Here is an 18,996-nt window from a genome sequence, read left to right on the forward strand (position 1 = left end):
TGCCTTCCATCAGCTTTGGCTGGTGGCTCAGCTACACCCCTATCTGGACAGGGATAGGCTATCTACCGTTGTCTATGGGAACTTCAAGGTTAGATATAGATATGCGTTATACGTAGGGCTGCCTCTGAAGACAGTTTGGAAACTTCAGCTAGTGCAGAATTCAGTGGCCAGGTTGCTCACTGGAGCAAGGCGGTTTGAGCATATTACACCCATCCTGGTCTGACTGCAATGGCTACCAATTAGTTTCTGGACCCAATTCAAAGTGCTGGTTTTGACCTCTAAAGCCTTAAATGGCTCAGGACCACAATACTTCAAGGACTTCTTCTTTCCATATGAATTTCCCCGGACCCTGAGATCCCCTTCTGAGGCCCTCCTTCGTGGGCCTCCTCCTCAAGTGGTCCGGAGGGTAGCAACATGAGAACAGGGCCTTCTCTGCATTGGCTCCCCATCTGTGGAATGCTCTCCCCAGGGAAGTTCGCCTGGCACCTATCTTGTACACCTTTTTTGTTGTTTAGTTGTCTTAGTCGTGTCCAACTGTCCATGACTGCATGAACCAGAGCATGCCTTGGAAACTCTCACTTTCCTCTCAAAGCTTTTCCTTTTTTATGTCCATGGAGCTTTCATGTTAAAATACTGGAGTGGGTTGCCAGTTCCTTCTCCAGGTGGATCACATTTAGTCTAAACTCTTGGCTGAAATGTCCATCTTGCGTGGCCCTGCACGGCATAGGTCATAGCTTCTCTTAGTTATTCAAGCCCCTTCGCCACGACAAGCCAGTGATCCATGAAGGGGTATACACCTTTAGGTGCCATGCAAAGATGTTCCTTATTAACCAGGTTTTTGCTTGATATGTTTGACATCGTATAGCCTTTTTCAAACGCGGCTCTTTTCTGTGGGGGTGTTGTTGGGATGTTGTTTTTTATTCTGATTATATATTATGTGATCTTTTCTGTGAACCACACTGAGATCTCCAGGTACAGGGCAGTATATAAACACAATAAATAATAATAATAACAGCATTAATACTTTCATTATTTGTACCCCACGGATCTGAGTGCGTTACCCCAGCCACTCTTGCTGCCTTCTAACAAATATAAAAGTATAATAAAACATAAAACATAAAAATACTACCCTATACATGGCTGCCTTCGGATGTCTTTTAAAGTCTGATAGTTTATTTCCTTGACATCTGATGGGATAGCGTTCCACAGGGTGGGCACCACTACCAAGAAGGCCCTCTGCCTCGTTCCCTGTAACTTCCCTTTGTGCAGTGAGGGAACCACCAGAAGGCCCTGGGACCTGGATCTCAGTGTCCTGACTGAATGATTTGGGTGAAGACGCTCCTTTCGCATTTCATCAGTTTCCCTTTTTATTCCATCAGGAGATGTTGAAGGGATGCTGGCAGAAGGGGAACAATCAGAAGTGTCACCAAAAGGATCCAAAGAGGAGGATGAGCAAAGGAAGCTGAGGGTTCAAGATGGAGGCAGCAGACGAGAGGGGAGACGAAAGCAGCAGCCGGAGGGTGATTCTGATACGTCTCAGGGTGGTGAAAATCAAATTCGCAGACAGGAGAAAAAGCATGAACGTACAGTGTGTGGTAAGAGATTTGGTCGTTGCTCAACTCTTACTATACATCAAAGAGTACACAAAGGAGAGAAACCGTATACATGTTCAGAGTGTGGAAAGAGCTTCAGTCACAGTAGCTGCCTTACGTCACATCACCAAACTCATACAGGGGAGAAAACGTATACATGTTCAGAGTGTGGAAAGAGCTTCAGTCAAAGTAGTGGCCTTACCTCGCATCAAAGATCTCATACCGGGGAGAAACCTTATAAATGTTCAGAGTGTGGAAAGAGCTTCAGTCACAGTAGCTCCCTTAGGTCACATCACCAAACTCATACAGGGGAGAAACCGTATACATGTTTGGAATGTGGAAAGAGCTTCTGGCACGGTAGGCACCTTAAGTCACATCAACGAACTCATACAGGGGAGAAACCGTATACATGTTCAGAGTGTGGAAAGTGCTTCAGTCACAGTAGTGGCCTTACCTCGCATCAAAGATCTCATACCGGGGAGAAACCTTATAAATGTTTTGAATGTCAAAAGAGCTTCAGTCAGAGTAGTAGCCTTACCTTGCATCAAAGATCTCATACAGGAGAGAAACCTTATAAATGTTCAGAGTGTGGAAAGAGCTTCAGTCAGAGCGGCAGACTTACCTTGCATAAAAGATCTCATACAGGGGAGAAACCGTATACATGTTCCGAGTGTGGAAAGAGATTCAGTAACACTGGTAGCCTTACCGTACATAAAAGATCTCATACAGGGGAGAAACCGTATACATGTTCCGTGTGTGGAATGAGCTTCACTCAAATTGGGGGCCTTAAGTCGCATCAACGAATTCATACAGGGGAGAAACCGCATACGTGTTTGGAGTGTGGAAAGAGCTTCACTCGCAGCAATGCGCTTACTAGACATCAACAGACTCATCAAGGCAGCAAACCTTATAAATGCTGGGAATGTGGCAAGAGCTTCAGTCGCAGCGACTCCCTTTTCTCTCATCAAAGAATTCATATAGGGGAGAAACTATATCCATGTTTGGAGTGTGGAAAGAGTTTCAGCCACAGTTGCAGCCTTATCTTGCATCAAAGACTGCACACAGGAGAGAAACCTTATAAATGTTTAGAGTGTGGAAAGAGCTTCTGTCGTGGTAGCCAACTCACGTTGCATCAAAGAACTCATACAGGAGAGAAACCGTATATATGTTCGGAGTGTGGAAAAAGCTTCAGGTGCAGCATCTCCCTTACGTTGCATCAAAGAACTCATACAGGGGAGAAACCGTATACATGTTCGGAGTGTGGAAAGAGCTTCAGTCAACATAGCCACCTTACTATACACCAAAGAACTCATACAGGGGAGAAACCGTATACATGTTCGGAGTGTGGAAGGAGCTTCAGGTGCGGTAGCTCATTTAAGTATCATAAAAAAACTCATACAAGAGAGAAACCGTATACATGTTAGGAGTGTGGAAAAAGCTTCAGTGTCAGTAGTAGCCTTACTAGACACCAAAGAACTCATACAGGGAGGGAATCTTAGAAATGTTTAGTTTATGGAAAGAACTTCATTGATTGGGTCACCCTTACTAAACAGTAAAGAACTTATATAAGAGGAACATCTTAGAAAGGGTTGGAGTGTGGGAAGATCTTAGAAAGGGTTGGAGTGTGGGAAGATCTTTAATCATGTCAAATAATTCCTACAGAGAGTAAACCAATGATTGTGTTCTGGTCCCCCCAGTGCAGCCTCTCTAAGCACTGAAAGGGTTTCTCTCCTGTGTGGATTTTGCAATGCAAAAGGTTTGATTTCGAGTATATATTTCTCTGGTTTACAGGGCATGTGGTTTCCTTTTGTTCATCTTTTTTTGTCTTTTGCTGTGATTTCATGGTGGTTGATGCCCTGAGAAGTGGAGCCTTTATTCCTTCTCTTGTGATTTTCTTCAGTTTTCTTTCTCTGCGCTTCTCTCTTTTTACATCTGGCTCTTTCCTTCGATGCACCATCTGGCTGTCTCTTGTTCTCGGTTTTCCGTTCATCTCCTGCTGCAATGAAGACAGGACACTGCGTTACTGGGAAGCTCAGTTCTACTGCAACTCTGCACATGCCCCCACAACTATTTGCTCTGTGCAATGAGCAGTAGTGCTGCATAAAAACATAGAAAACTGTTCTAACATGAGCCAGGCTTCACCAACCTGGTGCCCCCCAGACATTTTGAACTGTGGTACCCATCAGCCAAAGCCAAACTTGGAAGAACTTTCTGACAGTAAGAGCTGTTTTGACGGTGGCAGGTGATGGGCTCTTCCTCAGTGGTTTTTAAGCAGAGGTTGGATGGCCTTCTGCCATGGATGCTTTAGCCGAGATTCCTTCATTGCTGGGGGTTAGACTAGATGACCTTTGGGGTCCCTTCTAACTCTACAGTTCTATGATTCTATATACTGTACAGCAGAACCATCATCTGTTAGACAACTGTTGTCACAAGCTTGGCAAATCCGGAGCTATACTTGATCATCAGATAATGCTAATATTATTCACTTGGACTGTGCTATTTGAACCCATGTACAGTTCTAGGTACCTATTTTATAGTTTTGCTTTTCATATCCTAATTTCCATCTGCTATCTCTGTTTCATATACAGCATAAAATGAAACAGAAAAATCTTTGCAAAATAACATCTTAATGAAAATTTTAAAAACCCTCATGAATCCCAACTATTGGGGGGGGGATAATGGGATCTGTTCACATCCCTCATGGTTGGATTACTGCAATGCACCATACAAAGAGCCACCCTTGAAGGTTGGGCCACAGGCTGTCACTAGTGCAGAACACAGTAGCCAGGTGGCTTGTTGGGAGCAAGGTAAAAAAGGTAAATGTCCCCTGGATGGTTAAGTCCAGTCAAAGGCGACTGGGGTTGCGGCGCTCATCTCGCTTTCAGGCTGAGGGAGCTGGCGTTTGTCCACAGACAGCTTTCTGGGTCACGTGGCCAGCATGACTAAACCACTTCTGGCAAAACCAGAGCAGTGCACGGAAACGCCATTTACCTTCCTGTCACAGCGGTACTTATTTATCTGTTTGCAATGGTGTGCTTTCGAACTGCTAGGTTGGAAGGAGCTGGGACAGAGCAATGGGAGCTCACTCTGCGCATGGATTCGAACCACCGATCTTCTGATCAGCAAGCCCCAGAGGCTCAGTGGTTTAGACCACAGTGCCACCCACGTTGTGGGAGGAAACTACTGCCAGCATTGAACACCCTGCTAGTGTGATTTGCACTTGCTACCAATCTGCTACTGGGCCGACTTCAAGGAGTTTGTACTAACATGCAAGTCCCAAATACACAGCAGTGTTTCTCCTACAAGTTCCAAAGATCTCAAAAGCACACCCAGAACGGGGCTTTTCGTTTTACTGTCTGTGTTCTGTGGAATGGCCTCCCTCCCCCCCCCACAACGCGGCCCCTCACTAGGCGGAGCTGGCTGGTCTCGTCGTAGGACAGGAAGCAGAGGATGCCCTCGATGGCCACGATGGGAAGCCCCACCAGCATGTTGCTCTGCGGGAGCTGCTCAAGGGGCTGCACTTCCCCGCCGCGGCGGGGCTGGGGCAGAGGCGGCGGCGAGAGCTGCGCCGAGTCCATGGCACCTCCTTCCCCCTCCAACAGGAGCCGCTCAGCCGCCGCCACCACCGCCATCTTGGGGCCTATTCCCCTTCCTCGGCTCCGGGAGGGGGCACTTCCTGTGGCGACGTCCCCGCCACCGCCACTCACTACACGTAACCGCTCTCCCCGCTCGCTCTCCCCACACCCGGCTGTGGTGTTCACCCCTAAAGGTTCTCCAAGGGTTAACTTGGCAGGGAGGAGATTGACCAATGGGAGCTCTCCAGGCAATTAGTGTGTGGAAGGATGGCAGTTAGAAAGGATAGAAAAGGCAGTTAGAGGTGGGAAGTTAGGCAGTTGAGTCAGAGTTAGAGGGGGATAGAGAGAGGGAGATAGAGCCAATGAGCAGAGCTAGAGCAGATTGAATAATTAACAGGAGGCATTAGGGATAGTTATTGGAATACTAGGTAGAGAGTTGAAATATACTTATCTGAATAACCATACAGTTATATTTAACATTTTACCAAGTCATTTGAAACCATTACGCTTTGTACAAACAATAAAGAAACTTATGTTTATTTTTACCACAATCCGAATCTGAAGTGAGTTATTCATTGCCAGAGTGAATACTGGCTGGGGCAGTTACCAATAGACCGTTAAACGTCCGGGGGTGCTGCTCAGGTCTGAGAGAGTGACCGCAACACCGGCTTCCTCCCACTCACCCTCCCCGCTCGCTCTCCCCACACCCGGCTTCCCCCCACCGCCGCTCACTCACCGCTCTCTCGGGGCAGCCACAGGAGGCTCCGGCTGGGCCCAGCCAGGCCCAATTCCTGCCTCGGCTTCTCCCTGACTGCGGCCGGCAACAAGCCCCGACTTTCCCCCCCATAGGTACGTATTAATTAAATTTCAATGCATTCCTATGGGAAACCGTGCTTCGCAAGATGAAATTTCCGCAAAACGAAAAGACTTGTGGAACAAATTAATTTCGTCCTGCGAGGCACCACTGTAGTTCCCTGGTAGAAGGGGGGGAATAACTCAGAAGGTTACCAGTCAGGGGCTGAGACAGTCATGATAGGCAAGTGTAGGGTTATTTTGAAGATCAAGAAAGAGGACACATTTGCCAACTTTTCCTTCTATGTAGGCTATAGAGGTTGTGAAAAATTGCTAATAGCAATGCTCTTAACTTTCAACAAAGTAGTAATAATAATAATAATAATAATACATATTGCTTCCTCGCTTGTCACATGAAAGTATTTGGGCTCATGTTCACCTCTTTGTGAACATAAGTGTGCACAGAACAATTCATTAAACTGTGAAACATGTACATATGGGCTCTCCTTAAGGGCAGGGGGATGTTAACTCTTGCCCTCCCAGACTCCTTCTCCAATACCTTGTAGCTGAGCCAGCATTCTATTAGTTCAGCCACAAGAGAAGGGATTTTGCTAGCTTAAGATGTGGCTCTGTTGTGATTCTCTGCTGCTAGTCCCCACCCCTCCTGTGAATTGGAGTATCCATGTGCAATTTTCCTCTCTGGAGATTTCTGAATAACTGAACATCTGAGGAAGCAAAAATATAGGCTTAATGGTGTACACTTCAATAACCCAAAGAAAATCTTTTTACAAAACATCACCATAACATAGCATCTGTTGTTTCCTTGTTTCAAGCAAAAGATTAAATCATAGAACAAATAATTGCAAAGACGACAACTGTAGTCCTAAGGAATTAAAACAACTAACGTGTTGAGCTGTAATTCCTGCATTGCAGGGGGTTGGACCATAGCTGTCAACCTTTCCCTTTTCTTGCGAGGAATCCTATTCGGAATAAGGGAATTTCCCTTTAAAAAGGGGAAAGTTGACAGCTATGGGTTGGACTAGATGATCCTTGGGATCCTTTCGCACTACTATTCCATGATTCCATGGGGAAGACAGAAGTGCTAAACCATACTAGAAAATGGCGTAATACAATAATTCAAAATCCATAAATGAGAGGGGGATCCGTACTGGAGGGCCGAAGGAAGGTTTAACATCTGCACCAAGTAAACTGGTGGGGGAAAGTTGTTGAAACCAGAATTTCCAAGCATGCTGACAAACCAGATTGCAGAGGAAGAATCAGCAGAGCTTTGCACTGTAATTCCAGGGGTCTCGTGCAATGTGAAGTCCTCCCTCCTGGAATGGGGCTGAACTGTGGGAACTCTTGAGGAGATTGGGATGGCTGAAGCACCAGAAATGGCTGGTGAGGTTGAAACTCTGAGGAAGAGGCAGCTCAGGCCTTGAGGGCATCCTGATCAAGTTTGCAGATGACAACAAATTGGGAGGGGTGGCTAATACCCCAGAGGACAGGATCACACTTCAAAATGACCTTAACAGATTAGACAACTGGGCCAAAGCAAACAAGATGAATTTTAACAAGGAGAAATGTAAAGTAGTATACTTTAAAAAATGAAAGGCACAAATACAGGATGGGTGACACCTGGCTTGAGAGCAGTACATGTGAAAAGGATCTAGGAGTCTTGGTAGACCACAAACTTGACATGAGTCAACAGTGTGATGCAGCAGCTAAAAAAGCCAATGTAATTCTGGGCTGCATCAATAGGAGTATAGCGTCTAGATCAAGGGAAGTAATAGTACCACTGTATTCTGCTCTGGTCAGACCTCACCTGGAATACTGTGTCCAGTTCTGGGCACCACAGTTCAAGAAGGATACTGACAAGCTGGAACGTGTCCTAAAGAGGGCAACCAAAATGGTCAAAGGCCTGGAAACGATGCCTTATGAGGAACGGCTTAGGGAGCTGGGTATGTTTAGCCTGGAGAAGAGAAGGTTAAGGGGTGATATGATAGCCATGTTCAAATATATCAAAGGATGTCATCTAGAGGAGGGAGAAAGGTTGTTTTCTGCTGCTCCAGAGAAGCGGACATGGAGCAATGGATTCAAACTACAAGAAAGAAGATTCCACCTAAACATTAGGAAGAACTTCCTGACAGTAAGAGCTGTTGGACAGTGGAATTTGCTGCCAAGGAGTGTGGTGGAGTCTCCTTCTTTGGAGGTCTTTAAGCACAGGCTTGACAGCCATCTGTCAGGAATGCTTTGATGGTGTTTCCTGTTTGGCAGGGGGTTGGACTGGATGGCCCTTGTGGTCTCTTCCAACTCTATGATTCTATATAACACCAGCCCTGAGAGATATGCATTGGCTCCCAGTACGTTTCCGAGCACAATTCAAAGTGTTGGTGCTGAGATTTAAAGCCCTACACAGCCTCGGTCCTGAATACCTGAAGGAACGTCTCCACCCCCATTGTTCAGCCCGGACACTGAGGTCCAGCGCCAAGGGAACGAGGCTTTCTTAGTAGTGGTGCCCTCCCTGTGAAACACCCTCCCATCAGATGTCAAGGAAATAAATAGGTATCCTATTTTTAAAAGACATCTGAAGGCCCCCCTGTTTAAGGAAGTTTTTAATATTTAAATGCTATATTGTTTTTAACACTCGATTGGGAACCACCCAGAGTTGCTGGGGAAACTCAGCCAGATGGGCAGGGTAGAAATAAATAAATAAATAAATAAATTATTATTATTATATTTACATTTCCCATAATTAATGCATTCTGTATATAATTCCACTAAAATGATGCAATTATAGTTCTTTCCCCCTTTCTATGGGGGTAGGATATCTTTTCCTAATGGAAGGGCAGATCTTTCTCCTCTCCTCCCAGCAGGCCAACCTGGGCAGGTGGGTGACCTTCCTTGGTCTCCCCATAGGGCTTGGGGTCAAGGCAAACCCTTAAGTATTGGAAAACCTTCTGCAGGGCCTCCCCCTGGAACTTGTAATAATTTTTATCCGGTCTGATTTTACTATAATTTATTAAATTTATATACCTCTCTATACACACAGTCCTCAGGGCGGTTCACAGGATAAAATTACAATATAAGAACTCAAAGTACATAATCGAAACACAAGCAAAAACAACCCAATAACACCCACCCCCAAACACACATTTTAAATTATTTGTGTTTCAATTAAACAGCAGTTTCTGCAAGAGCAGTTCTGGGCAGAAGAAGTGTTTTTTTTTTTTTTTTTAAAAAGGAGAAACAAGTAACTTCCAAGTCCACATTCAAAGTCCAGGTGTGGCTGAGGCCTTATACAGACAGGCTAATAATGATAATACCACTATTAATGCTGCTACTAATAATACTAATACTCCTGAGCGCCCTCTCCCACTTTGTGGAGCCCGACTGGAAAGGGCTCATTATCCAGCCTACCTAGTGGCAGTGAAGGCAGCAAAGAAAGCAGACTTTTCTGTCTCCATTGCATCCTCATTATGTGGTCTGGCAGAGTTTCTCCGGGTTGTAAGGGGCCATTTACAGGCTGGCCCAAAGGAGGTGGTAGAACCAGCCATAGCTCGCTATGAGGGGGCACTTTGTGGGGTCCCATAGGCAGAATCCGCAATGTCCCCAGCACCATACAGTTCGGGTGGGGGGTGGGAGAGACACTGGCCCTTCAAGGGTTAAAGGCAGCGATTATATTATGACAGAGGACTTCCGGGGGGGGGGAGGCGGGAAGTGTCACTTCCTCCTCTGTTTCTTACATCCTCCTGCATTTGAAAAGCTGAGAGGAGGAGATTTTGCAGCAGGGAAGACTGTGCCTTTTGCAAGGTAGGAAAAGGGGTAGGTTTTTTTTTTGGGGGGGGGGTTGTCCAGTGTCAGAGCAGCTGCTTTGCAGGAGAGAAGGGAGCAGTTTTGCAAAGGGGCCGAGGTGGGAGGGAAAATGCGTGGGGCTACACCCCCAATTCAGCCCCCAAAGAGCTGCAATGAGTGCAAAAGGCTTTAAGGGGTGCAGGGGCGCCCCAGGAGGAGAGCAAGGCAAGAAGGCAAGGCAGGGGGGGAGGGAGTTTTAGGGTGGGGCAGGAAACCCCACAAAGGAAAGGAGGCAGGAGGGCTCTGGGAAGAGGAGGAGGGAGGCGTTGATGTTTTGGAGAAAGAGGGGTCAATGCTGGGGCAGGATCAGCTGTAAACTCATTTCAACACTACAAGGCATGGACTCTTTTCTTCTTCTTCGATGCCTTTGGGGTTCAGGAGCAAGGCACCCAAGGAGGGCGCAGTCTCTCTGTATAGCAGACCAGCCCTAGGAAGGAACCAAGGTGTTGGGAGAGATGAAGGAGGGAAGATTTTAAGGATGGGAAGAGGAGAACCATTAGCTGTAAAATGAACTGCTGCAGCAGAGCTGGGGGCTCCAAGCCCAGTGAGCTGCCCCCAAATAGCCCTGCTCCCCCTGAGCAAGGGGTTTTCAGGAGCTGAGTCTCAGCCCTGCCTGGGGATGGAATGTGGGGCTTTCTGCCTGCTGAGGAGATGCTCTGCCCTCAAACTACAGCCCCTTCCCCTAAAGTGGGGTTGCAGGACGAGGAGGAACTGGCGGAGGCAGCCGTGCCACAGCTCCAGGCTGGCAAAAAAGGAAAGGGGTGTTTTTAATGGTGGTGGGAAGAAGAGCCTCTTTCAGGCATGACTCCACTTTGGCTGGGTTATCATTCACCAGCAAAGGGTATTGAGCAGGAAAATGCCTGCAGGGTCTTTGTGGCTCCCTTTGCTTCTTCCTCCCTCCCAGGAACCTGCAGCTTCTGAGCTCCTCCGGAAAGATGGAAGAGGCTGATCCTGCAAACCTAGCGAGGATGGAAGGAGGAAGATGGACGGTTGACCTAGTCAGGCTGCCTCCTGCATCCCTCCCCACAACCTCCAATCGTTCTCTCCCAGGACCCTCAGAGAGATCTGGTGAGTTCCAAGGAATGGAGAGGGGGACATGGAGGGATGTTGGCCGTGGGAAAGCACTAAGGGCCAGAGCTCTGGGCTGTGAGAGGTAAAAGATACCACCCTGCTGAGAGCCTGTTTTTTATATGCTTTTAAATTGGGCTTGTTTGTTTTTTAGTGTTTAAACTGTTTCTAACAGTTATAAGGGCATTTTGTGGGATGTTTCTGGGAAGGGAGGAGCAGGGGGAGGCCCAGTTTCATTGGTTCTGGGTAGGTGGAGGGATGGTGTGGGAGGAGGGGCAGGCTGGGTAAGAGACACACGGCACAGCCCCCCCCCCATCCTGGGGAATTGTGGTTGTCATATCAGGCAGCTCTGAAGTTGAACAGCAAGTCAGCCCAGAATAAAATCTCCCTCATCCATGATCTGATTATGGATGAGGAGGCTGATCTGGCATGTATCACTGAAACCTGGGTGGGTGAACAGGGTGGAGTTGGTCTCACCCAGCTGTGCCCACTCAGTGCAGCATCAGGCCAGACTCAAGGGTGGGGGAGGGGGAGTTGCTGTGATCTATGGAGATTCTCTATCTCCAAGTGGGGGAAGGATCCGAATTATGCAACCAGACACTTGTAAGGACTCACTATTGAGTCTACCTAGTGGCAGAGAAGGCAGCTGCCTCCATTGCATCCTCATTATGTCGTCTTGCAGAGCTTTTCCGAGTTGTACTGGGCCTTTTACAGGCTGGCCCAAAGGAGGTGGTAGAACCAATGGTAGCTCACTGTGACTTGTTTGCAAAGCATTTTGTTGTTAAAATTGCTTTCCAGAATGCTTTGACGTTTGCCGGAGAGATCTGAAAAGGTTCATATGGCAGGGTAGGAAACCCCGCATAAAATACAAATTACTGATGGACAAAAAAGAAAAGGGAGGTTTCGCACTCCCCAATTTAAGAACATATTTTGAAGCCTCGTGCCTATGTTGGATTAAGGATTGGATCTTGTTTGAGAAAACAGGTATACTTGATTTGGAGAGTTGCAACAACAGGTATGGGTGCATACCTTGGGGGGTGTATCCACAAAGAGCTAAAAAAAGATGCTCAATGCTCCTATTTTTAAAAAGCCAGAGGCATACCTAATGTGCATTATAGGAAAGGACACACCACAGGATAACAAAAGGTTGTTCTTATATGCCATAGCTGCAGCCAAATTATTACTTGCCAAAAATTGGAAAGGGGACATTATCCCCACAAAAGAAGACTGGATTTTGTGAATTTATAGAATTGGACAAACTAACGGAAGCCATAAAAACCAATCAAAGCAGAAATTAAGGAAGGAATGGCAAAGCTTTGAGGACTCTATGAAAAAACACTGTTCAATGAGGGTCTAGGCCTGGTTTTGGCACAGAAAATGCTTTGGTCGCCATGTATGATAAACTCTGTGAAGAGAGAGACAAGGGAAATGTGTGTCTGCTAATTGTTCTTGACCTCTCAGTGGCTTTCAATACCATCGACCATGGTATCCTTCTGGGGCGACTCTCTGAACTGGGGGTGGGTGGCCTTGCTTTGTGGTGGTCCTAGTCCTACTTAGATGGTCGTTCCCAGAGGGTGTTACTTGGGGAATGCGTTTCAGCCCCATGGAAGCTTCAATGTGGGGTTCCGCAGGGCCCAATCCCATCCCCCATGTTGTTTAACATCTACATGAAATCGCTGGGAGGGGTTATCCAGAGGTTTGGAGTATGTTGTCAGCAGTATGCTGATGACACTCTGCTCTGTTTCCCCTTTCTGTCTGCAGGTGAGGCAGTGGAAGTGCTGGATCACTGTCTTGCCTTAGTAATGGACTGAATGAGAGCCAACAAATTGAAGCTCAATCCAGATAAGAGTGAGGCTCAGTTAGTGGGTGGTTCCCTAGAGCAGATGGTTGCAATGTTGCCTGCTCTTGATGGGGTTATACTTCCTCTGAAGGAGCAGTTTGTAGCTTGGGAGTAATCCTGGATCCTTTGCTGTTGCTGGAGGCTCAGATGGCCTGGACTGCCTTCCATCAGCTTTGGCTGGTGGCTCAGCTACACCCCTATCTGGACAGGGATAGGCTATCTACCGTTGTCTATGGGAACTTCAAGGTTAGATATAGATATGCGTTATACGTAGGGCTGCCTCTGAAGACAGTTTGGAAACTTCAGCTAGTGCAGAATTCAGTGGCCAGGTTGCTCACTGGAGCAAGGCGGTTTGAGCATATTACACCCATCCTGGTCTGACTGCAATGGCTACTAATTAGTTTCTGGGCCCAATTCAAAGTGCTGGTTTTGACCTATAAAGCCTTAAATGGCTCAGAACCACACTACTTCAAGGACTGCTTCTTTCCATATGAATTTCCCCAGACCCTGAGATCCCCTTCTGAGGCCCTCCTTCATGGGCTTCCTCCTCAAGTGGTCCGGAGGGTAGCAACATGAGAACAGGGTCTTCTCTGCATTGGCTCCCCATCTGTGGAATGCTCTCCCCAGGGAAGTTCGCCTGGCACCTATCTTGTACACCTTTTTTGTTGTTTAGTTGTCTTAGCCGTGTCCAACTGTCCGTGACTGCATGAACCAGAGCATGCCTTGGAAACTCTTACTTTCCTCTCAAAGCTTTTCCTTTTTTATGTCCATGGAACTTTCATGGCAAAATACTGGAGTGGGTTGACAGTTCCTTCTCCAGGTGGATCACATTTAGTCTAAACTCTAATCTCGGCTGAAATGTCTTTCTTGGGTGGCCCTGCACGGCATAGATCATAGCTTCTATTAATTATTAAAGCCCCTTCGCCACGACAAGCCAGTGATCCATGAAGGGGTATACACCTTTAGGTGCCATGCAAAGATGTTCCTTATTAACCAGGTTTTTGCTTGATATGTTTGACATCCTATAGTCTTTTTCAAATGTGGCTCTTTTGGGGCGGGGTGTTATTGGGTTGTTGTTTTTATTCTGATTATATATTGTGTGATCTTTTCTGAGAACCACGCTGAGACCTCTGTGTATAGGTATATAAACTCCATAAATATTAATACCAGCATTAATACTTGCATTATTTGTACCCCTCGGATCTGAGTGGGTTACCCCAGCCACTTTAGCTGTTGTTGTTGTTGTTGTTCAGTCGTTCAGTCGTGTCCGACTCTTCGTGACCCCATGGACCAGAGCACGCCAGGCACGCCTATCCTTCACTGCCTCCCGCAGTTTGGCCAAACTCATGTTAGTAGCTTCGAGAATACTGTCCAACCATCTCATCCTTTGTCGTCCCCTTCTCCTTGTGCCCTCCATCTTTCCCAACATCAGGGTCTTTTCCAGGGAGTCTTCTCTTCTCATGAGGTGGCCAAAGTACTGGAGCCTCAACTTCAGGATCTGTCCTTCTAGTGAGCACTCAGGGCCGATTTCCTTGAGAATGGATAGGTTTGATCTTCTTGCAGTCCATGGGACTCTCAAGAGTCTCCTCCAGCACCATAATTCAAAAGCATCAATTCTTCGGCGATCAGCCTTCTTGATTGTCCAGCTCTCACTTCCGTACATTACTACTGGGAAAACCATAGCTTTAACTATACGGACCTTTGTTGGCAAGGTGATGTCTTTGCTTTTTAAGATGCTGTCTAGGTTTGTCATTGCTTTTCTCCCAAGAAGCAGGCGTCTTCTAATTTCGTGACTGCTGTCACCATCTGCAGTGATCATGGAACCCAAGAAAGTGAAATCTCTCACTGCCTCCATTTCTTCCCCTTCTATTTGCCAGGAGGTGATGGGACCAGTGGCCATGATCTTAGTTTTTTTGATGTTGAGCTTCAGACCATATTTTGCGCTTTCCTCTTTCACCCTCATTAAAAGGTTCTTCAATTCCTCCTCACTTTCTGCCATCAAGGTTGTATCATCAGCATATCTGAGGTTGTTGATATTTTTTCCGGCAATCTTAATTCCGGTTTGGGATTCATCCAGCCCAGCCTTTCGCATGATGAATTCTGCATATAAGTTAAATAAGCGGGGAGACAATATACAGCCTTGTCGTACTCCTTTCCCAATTTTGAACCAATCAGTTATTCCATATCCAGTTCTAACTGTAGCTTCTTGTCCCAAATAGAGATTTCTCAGGAGACAGATGAGGTGATCCGGCACTCCCATTTCTTTAAGAACTTTCCATAGTTTGCTGTGGTCGACACAGTCAAATGCTTTTGCGTAGTCAATGAAGCAGAAGTAGATGTTTTTCTGGAACTCTCTAGCTTTCTCCATAATCCAGCGCATGTTTGCAATTTGGTCTCTGGTTCCTCTGCCCCTTCGAAATCCAGCTTGCACTTCTGGGAGTTCTCGGTCCACGTACTGCTTAAGCCTGCCTTGTAGAATTTTAAGCATAACCTTGCTAGCGTGTGAAATGAGTGCAATTGTGCGGTAGTTAGAGCATTCTTTGGCACTGCCCTTCTTTGGGATTGGGATGTAAACTGATCTTCTCCAATCCTCTGGCCACTGCTGAGTTTTCCAAACTTGTTGGCATATTGAGTGTAGCACCTTAACAGCATCATCTTTTAGGATTTTAAATAGTTCAGCTGGAATATCATCACTTCCACTGGCCTTGTTGTTAGCAAGGCTTTCTAAGGCCCATTTGACTTCACTCTCCAGGATGTCTGGCTCAAGGTCAGCAACCACACTACCTGGGGTGGATGAGACCTCTATATCTTTCTGGTATAGTTCCTCTGTGTATTCTTGCCACCTCTTCTTGATGTTTTCTGCTTCTGTTAGGTCCACTTTAGCTGCCTTCCAACAAATATAAAAGCATAATAAAACATAAAACTTTAAAAACTTCCCTATACATGGCTGCCTTCAGATGTCTTCTAAAAGTCTGATAGTTGTTTATTTCCTTGACATCTGATGGGATAGTGTTCCACAGGGTGGGCACCACTACCAAGAAGGCCCTCTGCCTCGTTCCCTGTAACTTCCCTTTGTGCAGTGAGGGAACCACCAGAAGGCCCTGGGACCTGGATCTCAGTGTCCTGACTGAATGATTGGGGTGAAGACGCTCCTTTCACATTTCATCAGTTTCCCTTTTTATTCCATCAGGAGATGTTGAAGGAATGCTGGCAGGAGGGGAAGAATCAGAAGTGTCACCAAAAGGATCCAAAGAGGAGGAGGAGCAAAGGAAGCTGAGGGTACAAGATGGAGGCAACAGACGAGAGGGGAGACGAAAGCAGAAGACGGAGGGTGATTCTGGTACGTCTCAGGGTGGTGAAAATAAAATTCGCAGACAGGAGAAAAAGCATGAACGTACAGTGTGTGGTAAGAGATTTGGTCGTCGCTCAACTCTTACTATACATCAAAGAGTACACACAGGGGAGAAACCGTATACATGTTCAGAGTGTGGAAAGAGCTTCAGTCACAGTAGCTCCCTTACCTCGCATCAACAAACTCATGCATGGGAGAAACCGTATAAATGTTCCAAGTGTGGAAAGATGTTCATTGATATCCAGAGCCTTATGTCACATCACCGAACTCATACATGGAAGAAACCGTATACATGTTTGGAATGTGGAAAGAGCTTCTGGCACAGTAGCCACCTTAAGTCACACCAACGAACTCATACAGGAGAGAAACCGTATACATGTTCAGAGTGTGGAAAGTGCTTCAGTCAAAGTTGGGCCCTTACCTTGCATCAAAGAACTCATACCGGGGAGAAACCTTATAAATGTTTTGAATGTCAAAAGAGCTTCAGTGGCAGTAGTTCCCTTAACTTGCATCTACGAACTCATACAGGAGAGAAACCTTATAAATGTTCCGAGTGTGGAAAGAGCTTCAGTCAGAGTGGCAGACTTACCTTGCATCAAAGATCTCATACAGGGGAGAAACTGTATACATGTTCCGAGTGTGGAAAGAGCTTCAGTCACACTGGTATCCTTAGTAAGCACCGAAGAACTCATACAGGGGAGAAACCATATACATGTTCAGAGTGTGGAAGGAGCTTCAGTCAGAGTAGCACCCTTAAGTCGCATCAACGAATTCATACAGGGGAGAAACCGCATACGTGTTTGGAGTGTGGAAAGAGCTTCACTCGCAGCAATGCGCTTACTAGACATCAACAGACTCATCAAGGCAGCAAACCTTATAAATGCTGGGAATGTGACAAGAGCTTCAGTCGCAGCGACTCCCTTTACTTGCATCAAAGAATTCATATAGGGGAGAAACGATATACATGTTTGGAGTGTGGAAAGAGTTTCAGCCAGAGTTGCACCCTTACTTTGCATCAAAGATTGCACACAGGAGAGAAACCTTATAAATGTTTGGAGTGTGGCAAGAGCTTCTGTCGTGGTAGCCTTCTCACGTTGCATCAAAGAACACATACAGGAGAGAAACCGTATACATGTTCGGAGTGTGGAAAAAGCTTCAGGTGCAGCAGCTCCCTTACGTTGCATCAAAGAACTCATACAGGGGAGAAACCGTATACATGTTCGGAGTGTGGAAGGAGCTTCAGGTGCGGTAGTCACCTTACTAGACACCAAAGAACTCATACAGGGAGGAAAACTTAGAAATGTTTGGCGTATGGAAAGAACGTCAGTGACCGGGACCCTTCCTAAACAGTAAAGAACTCGTCCAGGGAGCCAGTGTGGTGTGGTGGTTAAGAACGGTAGACTTGTAATCTGGTGAACCAGGTTCACGTCTCCGCTCCTCCACATTCAGCTGCTGGGTGACTTTGGGCTAGTCACACTTCTTTGAAGTCTCTCAGCCCCACTCACCTCACAGAGTGTTTGTTGTGGGGGAGGAAGGGAAAGAAGAATGTTAGCTGCCTTGAGACTCCTTCGGGTAGTGATAAAGCGGGATATCAGATCCAACCTCTTCTTCTTCTTACACTCTTAGAGTGTGGAAAGTGCTTCAGTTGCAGAAACTCCCTTATGTTACATCTAAGAACTCATACATGGGAGAAAGCATATACATGTTTGGAGTGTGGAAAGAGTTTCAGTCGCAGTAGACACCAAATAACTCATAGAGGAGAAAATATTAGAAATGTTTGGCTTGTTGAAATAACTTTAATGATGGGCTCCCTTCCTAAACAGTAAAGAACTCATACAAGGGAAACACCTTAGAAAGGGTTGGAGTGTGGGAAGATCTTTAATCATATCAAACAACTCCTACAGAGAGTAAGCCAATGATTGTGTTCAGACTAGAGGACCCTCGGGGTCCCTTCCAACTCAAGGATTCTATGAAAGCTGCCCATAGAAACACATCCCCCCTTGCCTAGCCCACTCACAAGGTGGGAACAAAAATAATGCAGGAAAGTTGAAATGCAATCTTCAACCCCTCCCTCACCTTCTTGGTTCCATAAAATCGTCCCAATGTCCTGTTGTTGTTGTTGTTGTTGTTGTAATTTATAAACCATCCTATACCTGGGGGTCTCAGAATAAAATCAAGATATAAAACAACAAATACATAATAAAAATGAAAACAACCCCCACAAGTGTGTGTGTGTGTGGGGGGGTTGGACTAGATGACCATTGGGACCATTCCAACTCTAAAATTCTTAGATTCGATATCCTGCCTTTTCCTCCAAGGAACTGGAGGTAGCATATTAATACATGGTTCTTCCTCTCCTTTAATTCCTTACAACAACCCTGTGAGGTAGGCTAGGCTTGGAGGCATTGATTGGCCGATCCCTGGTCTCCCAAGGCCATAGTCCAGCACTCTAACCACTACACCACACTGCCTCTCACCACTGCCTAAGAAGTCCCAACATTGTGAAAGTAGAGATCAGAGTTCCCAGAAGGGAGAGATTGCTTTCCACCCCAGCTGCCTGGTCTTCAACGGGTTAAATATGAAGTGTAGAATTTCTAGAGAGGCAGGAAAGGAGCATCTTGGTCCTCCAGGGCAAGCGTCCCTCCTGCCTTGTGCATGGTCCTTTTGCAGAAGAGAGGCTGCAGAGGTTGGATGTATGGAAGGAAGCTGGCAGGGAGGTTGGGGCCGGATCCTGCTCCAACCCAGAGCAGCTTGGAGCAGGACCTGAGGTTCCCCCACCTCTGGTTCAGCCCCCTTGAGGTCCACACTCCCTTGGCCAGCCTTTGCCTTAAAGCAGAACCTGGAAAGAACAGAAGGAGAGTCTGCAGGGGACAATCCTTCAACCATATTGGAGGCTGCTGTTCAAATCTCCAAACTGCCCCA

The 18,996-nt window shown here is 46.5% G+C and overlaps 1 pseudogene; it reads left to right on the forward strand.

The window, feature by feature from the left end:
* Positions 1–1,519: 1,519 nt before the first annotated feature.
* Positions 1,520–17,436, forward strand: LOC117042517 (annotated as a pseudogene).
* Positions 17,437–18,996: the final 1,560 nt, after the last annotated feature.

The sequence above is a fragment of the Lacerta agilis genome, chromosome 2, assembly GCF_009819535.1.
Source record: "Lacerta agilis isolate rLacAgi1 chromosome 2, rLacAgi1.pri, whole genome shotgun sequence".
NCBI lineage: Eukaryota > Metazoa > Chordata > Lepidosauria > Squamata > Lacertidae > Lacerta > Lacerta agilis.